The sequence below is a fragment of the Dipodomys spectabilis genome, unplaced genomic scaffold, assembly GCF_019054845.1.
Source record: "Dipodomys spectabilis isolate Male_0828 unplaced genomic scaffold, ASM1905484v1 ptg000081l, whole genome shotgun sequence".
NCBI lineage: Eukaryota > Metazoa > Chordata > Mammalia > Rodentia > Heteromyidae > Dipodomys > Dipodomys spectabilis.
The window spans coordinates 2,388,696-2,400,098 of record NW_024870758.1 but is presented as its reverse complement, the minus strand read 5'-3'; the positions used below and the strand labels follow the sequence as shown (position 1 = coordinate 2,400,098).

General features: G+C 38.6%; 1 non-coding gene across 1 annotated transcript; it reads left to right on the top strand.

Annotated features, from left to right (window-relative positions):
* The first annotated feature begins 373 nt into the window (after positions 1–373).
* Positions 374–480, top strand: LOC122110865. Its single transcript, XR_006147928.1, has one exon. It is a non-coding gene; the product is annotated as a U6 spliceosomal RNA (small nuclear RNA).
* Positions 481–11,403: the final 10,923 nt, after the last annotated feature.

Here is an 11,403-nt window from a genome sequence, read left to right as displayed (position 1 = left end):
AAATTTTTCCTTCGGGAAGAAAGAGCTGAAGGATCAGATTTATGGCTGTTCTTGGATTTTTCCTGAGTCAGTTCTGGTGGTTATGCTGAGTCAGTACTATCCTGGCATTCACTGCTCCCCTTAAAACTCTTGTGCCCCATAGAGGGAGGTAAACATGATTAAAGTGTATTATATGCGCATATGAAAATGTCACAATGAAACTCACCAAAGAGCTGAACATAGAGTTGTAGCTCAAGTGGTAGAGAGCTAGTCTTGAGCAAAAAGCTCAGGAACAGTACCTAGGCTCTGAGTTCAAGCCCCAGACTGGCACAAAAAAAAAAAGTTTAAAAAATTCTTATGCCTGTGAATTTTTACTACAAATTAAATCTTAACAGTGCTCCCTTCAGCAACACATATACTAAAATTAGAACAGTACAGATAAGATTAGCATGGCCCCTGTGCAAGGATGACACACAAATTTGTGAAGTGTTCCCTATTTTTCTTCCCCCACGGTATAACCCCTGTTTTCACTGTATTTAACTCCAGTGTCCTGCATCTTGTATATATATTTTTATAATTTAGGGAGGGGAAGGGATATATCAAAATGCTTAAATAAGAATAAACACTATGTTGAAAATGAACCTTAGACAACAATGCTTGATAAGAAATGTACTCATTACCTTGCTCATGTAATTGTAACCCCTCTGTACAGTATTTTCACAATAAAAAAAACTTATTTAAAAAAGAAAAGAAAAGAAAATGAACTTTACAATTTCCAGGGGGAGGGGGAGGAAGGGGTTAGGAAGTGGGGAGGAAAGGGACGGTAGGGGAGGAACAAAGGAGGAGGTAACAATGCTCATTACCTAACTCATATAACTGTAACCCCTCTGTTCAGTATTTTTACAATAAAAAAAAAACATGAAAAAAATTAAGTCTTAACAAAGACAATATTTCTTCTGTTGTTTGAAAAGGAATGTGTAAGTTTTTGGAACTGGAATAGACATTAGTGATTAACCCAACTTTTCATTTTAAAATTGAAGGAAGTAAAACTCAGTAATACTATTATAAGAGACTGGAGGAGCATCATAAACCTATTAAGGACTGAGCTATTGCAAATGTGCTTATACAAAGGGAAAATAATAAAAGAAGCTTCAACAAGTATATGAACATTGTCATTTTCTTTTTTTTTTTTAATGGTGTTCTAGTTTCCTTCTGCTGCCTAACAAAATCCAAGTGGCTTCAAACAACCATTAATTTTTTTTTTTTTTTTTGGTTCGTCATGGGGCTTGAACTCTGGGCCTGGGCGCTGTCCCTCAGCTCTTTAGCTCAAGGCAAGCACTCTTCTGCTTGAGCCACAGTGCTACTTCCAGTTTTCTGGTGGTCAATTGGAGATAAGAGTCTCACAGACTTTCCTGCCTGGACTGGCTTTGAACCATGATCCTCAGATCTCAGCCTCCCGAGTAGCTAGGATTACAGGCATGAGCCACTGGCACCTGGCTTTAACCATTAATTCTTATCTATAGTAAAGCTCTGTGAGAGAGAATACTAAGACTCCTTTGGATGGTATTCATTTAAGGTTTCTTATACAGTTGTAGGCAGATGGTGGCTAAAACTGGATGTCAAAGATGGCTTTCTCATTCACATGTCTGGTAACTGAGCTGGAAAGGCTAAGATAGTTGAAGGATGACCAGATGTGTCCCCATGTGGGTTGCCTAGGATTCCTAATAACATAGTAAGTCAGATTTTTTTTTTTTTTATGGCACTGACTTTCTCAGGACAAATGTCCCAGGTGGATACAATCTTGGAAGTTCAGCAACATTAACTCTGTTCCGTTGTTATTGACTACACAAGATAAGCCTACATACATGGGAGAAAAACTATAAAAAAAAAATTTTAAAGCATGAACATTAGAAGACATAGCTCATTAAGGACAATCTTTGGAGACTATTTACTATACATATCATCACTCACCGTTAGAGATTAATTTTTTGTATTTATTTTGAAAACACAGTGTGAGCAATCATTCTTAAACCTGTGGTCTGTGTTAAGGAATAGCATGGAATGAAAACAAGAATGTGGAATTTAGAGTTTAAAAAACAACTGAATTTAGCTCTACCAATTATTTATCAACTGTGATACTTCAAACAAGTAATTTAATTATTTTGAATCTCAGGTTCATCCTGTATGCAAGAAGAATAACATCTATTTTAAGGTATTATCTGTAAAAATTAAATAATAGGTATTACATTTTCCATACATGATAGTTATTCAGTACACTCAGCTTAGCTTCAGCCGTCTCTGAAATCCAAAGCTCTAGGCAAGAATTCTTTGAACACATGTTTGGATATCTCTGTTGGGTCATATTCTATATCAAGAGGTTATGATTCAAGAGGTTCTAATAAAAGAGATTCCCTGTCTTTCAAAGAATTTAGTGCTAATGATAACAAAAAAAAATATGAACACAGTACACACTACAGTGAGAGAGGTATTCTTATGAAGGCAAGAGATATACTTGTTTGGGAGCACAAAGAAGTGAACAGACTGTATCAGGGTCCTCAGGAAGGGCTCCATAGGGAAGAGAATACTGGAGTAGCATCATAAAAAATAGGGATGGAAGTAGAGACTAGTAATAGAGTGTTTACCTAACATACACCACACCTTGGGTTCAATCCCCTGAACTACAACATTATTTTTAAACTTTTTAAAAAGTATTTTTATTGTTTAAGTAGCAGTTTATTGTGCTTATGAGATGGAAAGAGGAGATTCAAGAGAGCAGAATTAGCATTTGCAAAAGCACAGCAGCATAAACTAGTGTTAAGGAGTGAAAGCTGCTTTAGACTGAGAGTGAGTGAGGGCACATGATCCTCCCTCAACAGCAGAACAAAACAAGACAAATAAACAAAAAGAGAAAACAAAGTGGAGTGGGAAATGAAGTTAATGTTGACCAAAGTGTTATTGAAGGGGTTGGAGGTGTGGCTCAGTTGGTAGAACGTTAGCCAATAAGCGAAAGCATCTGGTACCAAGTTTGAGTTCCAGTCTTGGACCTAAAAAAAAATACTAAATATTTCAAGGGTAATGATGTTTTTAAGTGAATCCCCTATTGAATGAACTTCCCCTTTTTATCAGAAATGTAAGTTTCATGAAATTTTGTTTGACTCTGAGTTTTATATAAGAGTTTATAAAACAACTAACTGAGCCAGGCGTGGGTGACTCATGCTTTGTAATCCTAGCTACTCAGGAGGCTGAGATCAAAGGATCGTGGTTCAAAGCCAGCCCAGGCAGGAAAGTCCGGTGAGACTCCTATCTCTAGTAAACTACTCAAAAAAAGCTGGAAGTGGAATTGTGGCTCAGTGGTAGAGTATGAGTCTTGAGCAAAAGTCGTTCAGGGCAGTGGCCAGGCCCTGAGTTTAAGCCCCAGAACCTGCCTGGGCTGGCTTTGAACTGTGATCCTCAGATCTCAGCTTCCTGAGTAACTAGGATTACAGGCGTGAGCCACCGGTGCCCAGCAATTCTTAGATTTCTGGCAAGAGGATGTAATAGTTTATAGAGTGTATATAGAAGAACACGTGGATGGATTTGGGAATGGAAGTGATGAATTAAGTTTTGGAAACACAGAAATTAAGATTCCTGCAGAACTTTCAGAACAGAGTTGCTCAGAATATAATTGAATTTGAAAGGTTTGGTGTTTGTGGGGGTTAGGAAGGCAAGAAGGATTTTGGGAGTTATCTCCCAATTTGGAGTGGTCTTTTTAAAAGTTCAGGTTACCAGGTAAATTAATGATGCCTATAGTTGTGATGATTGTTCAACAGCCCTAAATGCTGGATTTAAAGATGTTTCTGTTTCTGGATTTTTCTTTTTAAGTAGAAGAAGTAAGAGAAAGTGTGCTGTAAATGGACTGTGGGAATATAACAATCAAGTCAAATACCTTACAAATAGCGGCTGAAGAAAAATTAGAATTCCTTTATCATACACTAAGACACAAAACATGTCCAGCTTTAGTTGATATCAAATACAGTCTGATGAGGGATGATAAGGGCTGAGGGAAAAATCATGGGGAATTGTGGACACTAAAAATTATTCAGGAAGGTCAAGAATGTTTCTTTCAGTGTACCAAAAAAGATAGTCATCAAAGAAAAAAACTTTAAATAATAACTCTACTAGTGGTTTATTTAGAAGCAGCTAGTCTAGACTTCCAAAGCACCTTTTCTAACAGGTTAGCCCTGCTTCATTATCCTTAAATTGCTACCAGCCTTGTTTGCAACAGTAATTGCTATTTCTACCAGCTTCTTTAACCTAGTGTGGCTCCCTATGGCTATTGCCTGCCATTGACCCCCTCAAACATTCTCTCCAGTCGATGTTGCTGGCCCTTCCTTAAGGGTTCAGGACTTGAATGGGGCAAAAGGACAAACAGACATAAAGCAATGAATTTGTTGCCTGTACAATATTGCCTGGAGTGTAGCCATGAATATTCTCCCTCTCCATCTCTTCTGGAGCAGTTTAATGTCAAAAGCCACACAGATTTTTCTTTTAAGAAGTGATCTTTCCAGGATGCACGGGCCAAAATTCTTAAGTAAAATTGGTTGCCTCTTTGCATAAACATCTATACCACGCAATAGATCTCTTGTTTGTTATCATAAGCATGTGCTTCCTCAAAATTTCCTGTTTTTAAGATGATTTGTGAATTGAAAATTTGTCAGTGGAAGGAAAGCCACATTATTGAAGCTATGAACAATAGAATGACTATCGCTTTAATCCTTTGAATAAGGCTTTGTTTCCCATTGACTGAAAATTTCCTCAAGGAAGGAAAGCTAGAAACAATCAGGAAGGATTTGTATTTTATTTCACGACAGCTTTGTAAGGGGGAAAATCATTTGGAAGTCTTGGACTCCTTTTCCTGGTTGATGGGCATCAGAACACACAACCAAAGGCTGCAGACCATTACTCCCCACCCACCAGACTTCCCTATTCCACTGCCAAGTTGTTTTGTTATTGTTTTAATGACAACCTGCAGACGTTCATCCTGTGCCGGGTTGTACATATTCCGGGGACATGACTAGGAACAGGTGTAGCCACAGTTTGCCTCAATTATTTCCATGAGTCAAAAATATTTTCCAAACATGTCCCAGGAGACTTATATACTCCTCAATCTGTGAATGCTCTGTTAAAGAAATGTAATAGTAATTGCAAAACAATAGTCATCATCCATTGAGCTATTAAATTACACTTCCTTTCACCACATCTAAATTTTGTTATTTCACACAGCAACACCTATTTTCTTGAAAGACCAATGAAATCAAGGAGAATGAGCTTGTGGCTAAAAGAAGGTGGATTTAATACCCCAAATGTGGATGAGTCTATTCATGTTTTGTAATGATTCTCCATAAATTATGGAGCTCAGTGTCAGGGCTGTCAGGTCCCACGGCAGAAGTCAAAGAGCCTCTTGGACACCTGCCTCTTTCAGTGTGAGTGATATTATCCTCATTTATTAATCCCTGAGGAACAAAGAATACTATACACACACCTTCTAGCCAGCAACCCTTCGGGCCTTGCCTCAGGTATGTCTGGGGACACAATTTAGAGATTCGTCATCCTGAGATCAGGTATAAATCCCAATTACTCTATAAGTGACTTCCCAGAGCCAGAAGTTGCAGCTGAGGTTGGGCTTTGGTTTTTGTTAGCCATAATTACAACAGGCAGCGCCTCCTCACCCACATGCTTCATCTCCACAGCTTTACTTGTACCAGTGAGAACGACCAGACTTGCCACTTCATTGGGGACACACTGGAAAAAAAAGGAAAGAAGTCTTTAGCTAGGAACCATTTTCAGGGCTTTCCAAAGCGGTGTCTGCTTTGCTTTAAGTGAGGGAGTGCCTTCAAACTACTTTCAGTAAAAGAAGATATAAAAGGATGCTCTTCTATTAGCGTTATTAGTCCTTGTTCAAGCACAAGTGCTTTTGAGAGTCTAATGGTAAGAATGGATCATCTCCCCTAAAATCCGCATACATGTAGACACAGCCATACTATATTCAAAAGGTTCACGGACCCCTGGAAATTGCAAACCTTAGGTAGATTTTAGACTTGCACTGCTCTGTTTTATACCTCTATCCCCAAAGTTTTTAAAAGGTTAAACTGGGATTGGAGATTCAGCTCAGTGCAAGGCCCTGAGTTCAGTCCTCAGGTCTGCAAGACAGCCAAAAAAAAAAGGGGGGGGGGGTGAAACTGATGTAATAAAAAGTGCAAAGGAGTTTAAAAGATAGTATTTTCTAAAATAAACTAGGATGGTTCTTTTTTTCTGAGGAAACATCATATAGTAGACCAGGAAACACAAGCTTTTTCTACCTTCTATGTCCACCCTGTATACTAATGGTCCTAAAGATACACCATTTATCCTCTGTTGGCTACGATATGTATCTATATAACTTATTTGTTTTCCAACACAAACATACAAAGGAAACATCACTAAGGATACTGAGGCTCAGAGAAGAAAGCAACTTTCTCAAAGCCATACAGCAATTAAGCAACAAAGATGAAGCCCTGGCCTAGAACTTTTGGCTCCAAAGGTCTTGAACTTAATATACCATTAGAAAGTAGGCCTACTGAATTTTATAACTCACTCTTATGTTTTTCAAAGTCCTAGGCTGGTTATTGGGTAAATAAGAAGCAAACAGCCTGGACACAAATCATACACCTTTGTAGTGCTTGGTACGGAACATCTAAGGAGAGAACTTGAAGCAGTGATAGCGTTGGAAATTGGAGCTGAGATGCGTAACAAGTACAATGACTTTCTGCTCTGGGATATCTGACTGCCATGATTTTGGCTGCCCTGGCTCCTGTTGCCCTGTTATAAATGAATGACTGGATTAATTAATTAATTAAGCTGTCCCCTCCTTCAGTGGGATGGGAGGTAAGGGATATGGAGCTGCTATGCTGGGCTGCCAAAGGAACTAATAGCGCCATCTACACTGAATCACAGAGGCCAGCCTACCTACCCCTGTGCCCTCACTGCCTGTCTGTTACTCTGCTGCCCTCTGTGGTAACCAAAGTGGAGCCCTGGATGAGCCTACCCTGGGTTATGAATATAGGAATAGTTGAACATTTAGACTTTCCTAAATGGTAGCATTGGGCATAGACCTGTATCCAGAATAGATGAATGAAGTGATCAAATCCTTAGAGAACTTTTCTAACTAAATCAAGTAGCATAGATTTAAAAAAGTAACTCTCCATTCACCTAAATCATGTGAGTATTAACCTGGTATGCCTATAGCATCAGTTATGGGAGGCAGCAGCCTCTCTAGGGAATGATTTTGGGGTTCTTATGGTTATACTACCCCTCCTGTCTGACTTTGCACCAATTCTTTTTTTCTTCCTTCCTCCTCCTTTCTTCCTTTTTTGAAACTAGGTCACACTGTCTATTTCAGGCTGGCCTTGAATCCTAGCTACTCAGGAAGCTGAGATCTGAAGATTGTGGTTAGAAGCCAGCCTAGGCAGGAAAGTCTGTGAGCTTCTTATCTTCAGCTAACCATCAAAAAGCCAGAAGTGGAGGTGTGGCTCAAGTGGCAGAGTGCTAGCCTTCAGTGAAAATGCTGAGGGATAGCACCCAGACCCTGAGTTCAAGTGAGAAAGCTAAGGGAGAGCACCCAGACCCTGAGTTCAAGCCACAGTACAGGCACAAAACAAGCAAAAGAAAGTAAGACAAATGAAGTCCCACTGTATTGCAAAACACTTCAAAATGCCGTGGCTTTAAACAATAGCAATGCATTATTTCTCATGATTCTAAGGGCTGGTCAGACAATTATAGTACACAGAGTATTGTCTAGCACTCTGAGTCAAAACATCAAAAAGGAACACGTGAAGGACATCAAAAGTGGCCTCATTCACATTCCATCTAGGAGTGCAACTCAGGTTGATGGTAAAGATCCTTGCTTATCTTCTATAAATTCTTTTTTTTTTTTTTTTTTTGGTCAGTCGTGGGGCTTGAACTCTGAGCCTGAGTGCTGTCCTTCAGCTCTTCAGCTCAAGGCTAGCGCTCTACCACTTCAGCCACAGTGCCACCTCTGGCTTTTTTCTTTTTGCTTATGTGATGCTGAGGAATCGAACCCAGGGCCTCAGGCATGCAAGGCAAGCGCTCTACCACTGAACCACCTTCTCAGCCCCTGGACAATTGTTTTGCAACCATGTTTCAAACAATCTATGGGGTGAGAGTTATTATTGCAGCTGTCTTTGGAAGCAAGATCTATGACAGCTAAGGGATTAGTGAAGAACTAGAGTTTCTTAACCAGGAAGAGCCACTCAACCAGGAAGAGTAATCTGAGTTAGAATCATAGAGTTAACCACTAAGGAAGAAGTAATGATAACTAAATGTTTTTAATTTAACACAACATAGTTATACATGACTCAAGTAATAAGATTCATCCTAGGCCCCTTGTCTGTAATAATAGGTAATAATAGGCCCATCCAAATATGTCTCCATGCTTGGAAATTTAGCAAAGTAATTAGAGGTTGCTAGGTGACCTAGCTACATGTCTAGGTAAGGATTCAATCCCTAATTGCTCAACTCATAAGGTACAAATACGTCCAGGGTAAGGATTGCCGTTCTGAGCCTCTGCACCCATCTTCTTCATGCCAGGTAGGAGGTACTCTTCTTTCCCTTTTCTGTTTCTTCCTACTTTATTCTCTTTTGCTAAGTAAATCCTTGCTAGACTGCTACTTTGGGAGTTTCCTTTTATATACATGAAACCCCTTGACATGCTTTTTGTTGTTGGTTGTGGGGCCTAAACTCTGGGCCTGGCCGCTGTCCCTCAGCTCCTCAGCTCAAGGCTAGCGCTCTACCACTTGAGCCACAGCGCCACTTCCGGCTTTTTTCTTTTTGCTTATGTGGTGCTGGGGAATCGAACCCAGGGCCTCAGGCATGCAAGACAAGTGCTCTACCACTGAGCCACCTTCCCAGCCCCCCTTGACATGCTTTTTAGTGTCCATTTCAAATTCCTGTGATTTGTGTAGAAATTGGGACGCTGAGTCAAGGATTCCCCCCACACACACCTCCATTCTCTCTCATTGGGAATACTCATATCTTTTCTTTTGCTAGTGACAAAAGGCTATGGAAAGAGGACATCGCGGAAAATAGGGCTGGCAAAATTATAATTTTTTTATTGAGTTGAAGGAGTCCTAGGACTCATTTTGAAATTGTCATAAATCCCATGTATGTTGCATATATTATTCTATATTATAAATGCCACATAGAAACATTTTTCTTCTTTCAGGGGCATCAGTTTATTATTATAAGATACCTGAGAAGCAGAAATTTATTAGAAATCATCTTCACTAACTCCCAGAAACATGAAAGAAAGGATAGACAGAGAAATGAGAAGTATCTCAGGAAAAAGTTTCTGAGACTTCCCTCAGGTGGGGTAAACTATGTTTATCATCTCCAGGCAGCTTCAGACACTAAAAAAATCATACACACACACACACACACACACACACACACAAACACTCGAGAAAGAGAGCTAGATTCAGAAATTAAAACAGAACCAGGAAGTCAGGACTATTTCTTTAAACTATGGAAAACCTTCTTTAGGTCTAAATGGTGAGGTTACAATGAAAAACTGATTGAGTTCTTTACTGAAATGAGCAAAGCAGCAAATAATCAAAGGGAACCTACATAATGAAAAGGGAAACTCACACAAGAGGCCATAAAAATTTTATAATTACTATTACCAATTCTTTTTTTCAGCTCCTCAGTTATGCACAATTCTTTTTGATGTGTGGTTAACTTCAATTTAATAAGAGAACATTTTAAAGGTCTTTACAGAGTGAGTGGATATAGCTGAAGTTATATATGGAATTACAAAATGAGTCAGTCATAATCTATCCAAAGGAATTATTATTTCCCTTGAACTCTCCTCCACAGTCCTAGAAAGTCTGGTGTTTGAGATAAGTTAGAGATGGGTAATATTATAAAGGAAAAAAATCAGAAAGATTTTGATAGAGAGTTGAATGTTGGGGACAAGAAAAGGCAATAAGAAATAGTAGCATGGTTTAAAGCCTTGATGATAAATGGATGGTTATGTTTCCTACGGTGATTAAAAAGATAAGTTGAAGGGAAGAATTGCAGACTGCAGGGAAGGATTACAAAAACAAGTCTGGGACTGAATGACTACTTTAAGGGGAAGTGGAGCCACCCAGCATTTCTAGACAACCCGTTATAACTATCTGACTTCTACTTGAGAAAGGGGCTCCCTTCATTCTCATTTTATGAGACTATAAGTTTTTATTATTCATTTTAGTGTTTGTCATTTATTGAGTTGTTTTTACCCAGTGTGTTTACAACTCATATAAAATACTGAAGACAATCAAATATACGTAAACAAGACTGGGAAATGCAACTTGCCCAGTAAAAATGTCAGCAGAAGCAAGTGACAGCTGCATACTGTAGAACAATTGGTATAGCCTCAGATAGAAGTCAAAGGAAAATAAGTATCTAGCTGCTTTGATAGAAAAAATTATTTAACATAAGGTAGTCTTAAATGGGCTATCAGAGAAGGGTAAGTTGTCCAAGTGAAAAAAATCAGACAAATCACCAAGAACAGAGATCTTAGGTATAGATAGCTCCATGAATAGAGTGTGAGCTTACCATACACAAAGCCTGGAGTTACATTCTCAGCACCACAAAATTTGAAAAGCAGAAGCAAAGAGGATGGATAAGAAGGTCACATTTTCATGGGACCAGGATATAAAATTGATGGCAACAGTCCTTCCTCCAGAATGAAAAGCAATGTATGCAATGTGTTGTATGCATTCACTTCAAAGAACTTGTCACCATCTACATATTCTGATCATAATCACAAGCAAGAAGAAAAGTAAAGGGATTGTAAGTCACCAAAATAGGGATTGGAATAGTCAATGTTATTTCAGGTACTTTACTAATAATTTCAGTAACCTTGATTATCTGAATTTCTTAGATTCATTTTTTGGCTTGCAAAATTATAAATTTATTTATTGTCATACATTAATAAAAATGGATATTAATAATCAGTAAAAATTAAAATATAAATAAAACAGACAACCAAGGTCATGGTAATTATTTGCAGATGAGGACCTGAGGAGTCCCTATAGTAAACTTGACTATTGCAATCCTCATTTTTTGTGACTTAAAACCTCTTTTTTTTCCTTCTTCCTGATTTTTTATTGTGATAAGAAAGTGTAGATGGTGCCAAGTTCTTTGGAGTTTATGCAAATAATGCACAGCACACATTGTTATGTTGCTCTTCATCTTCTAGGAAGAATTGTTGTCATAAATTTTATATCCTGTTCCCATGAGAACTTCACCTTTTCTTCTGGACATTCTGGGCTGTTTTATGTTTGTTTTGTTTTGTTGTGGTACTGGAATCCTGAACCACATAGATGCACTGAGCTATATCCTCAG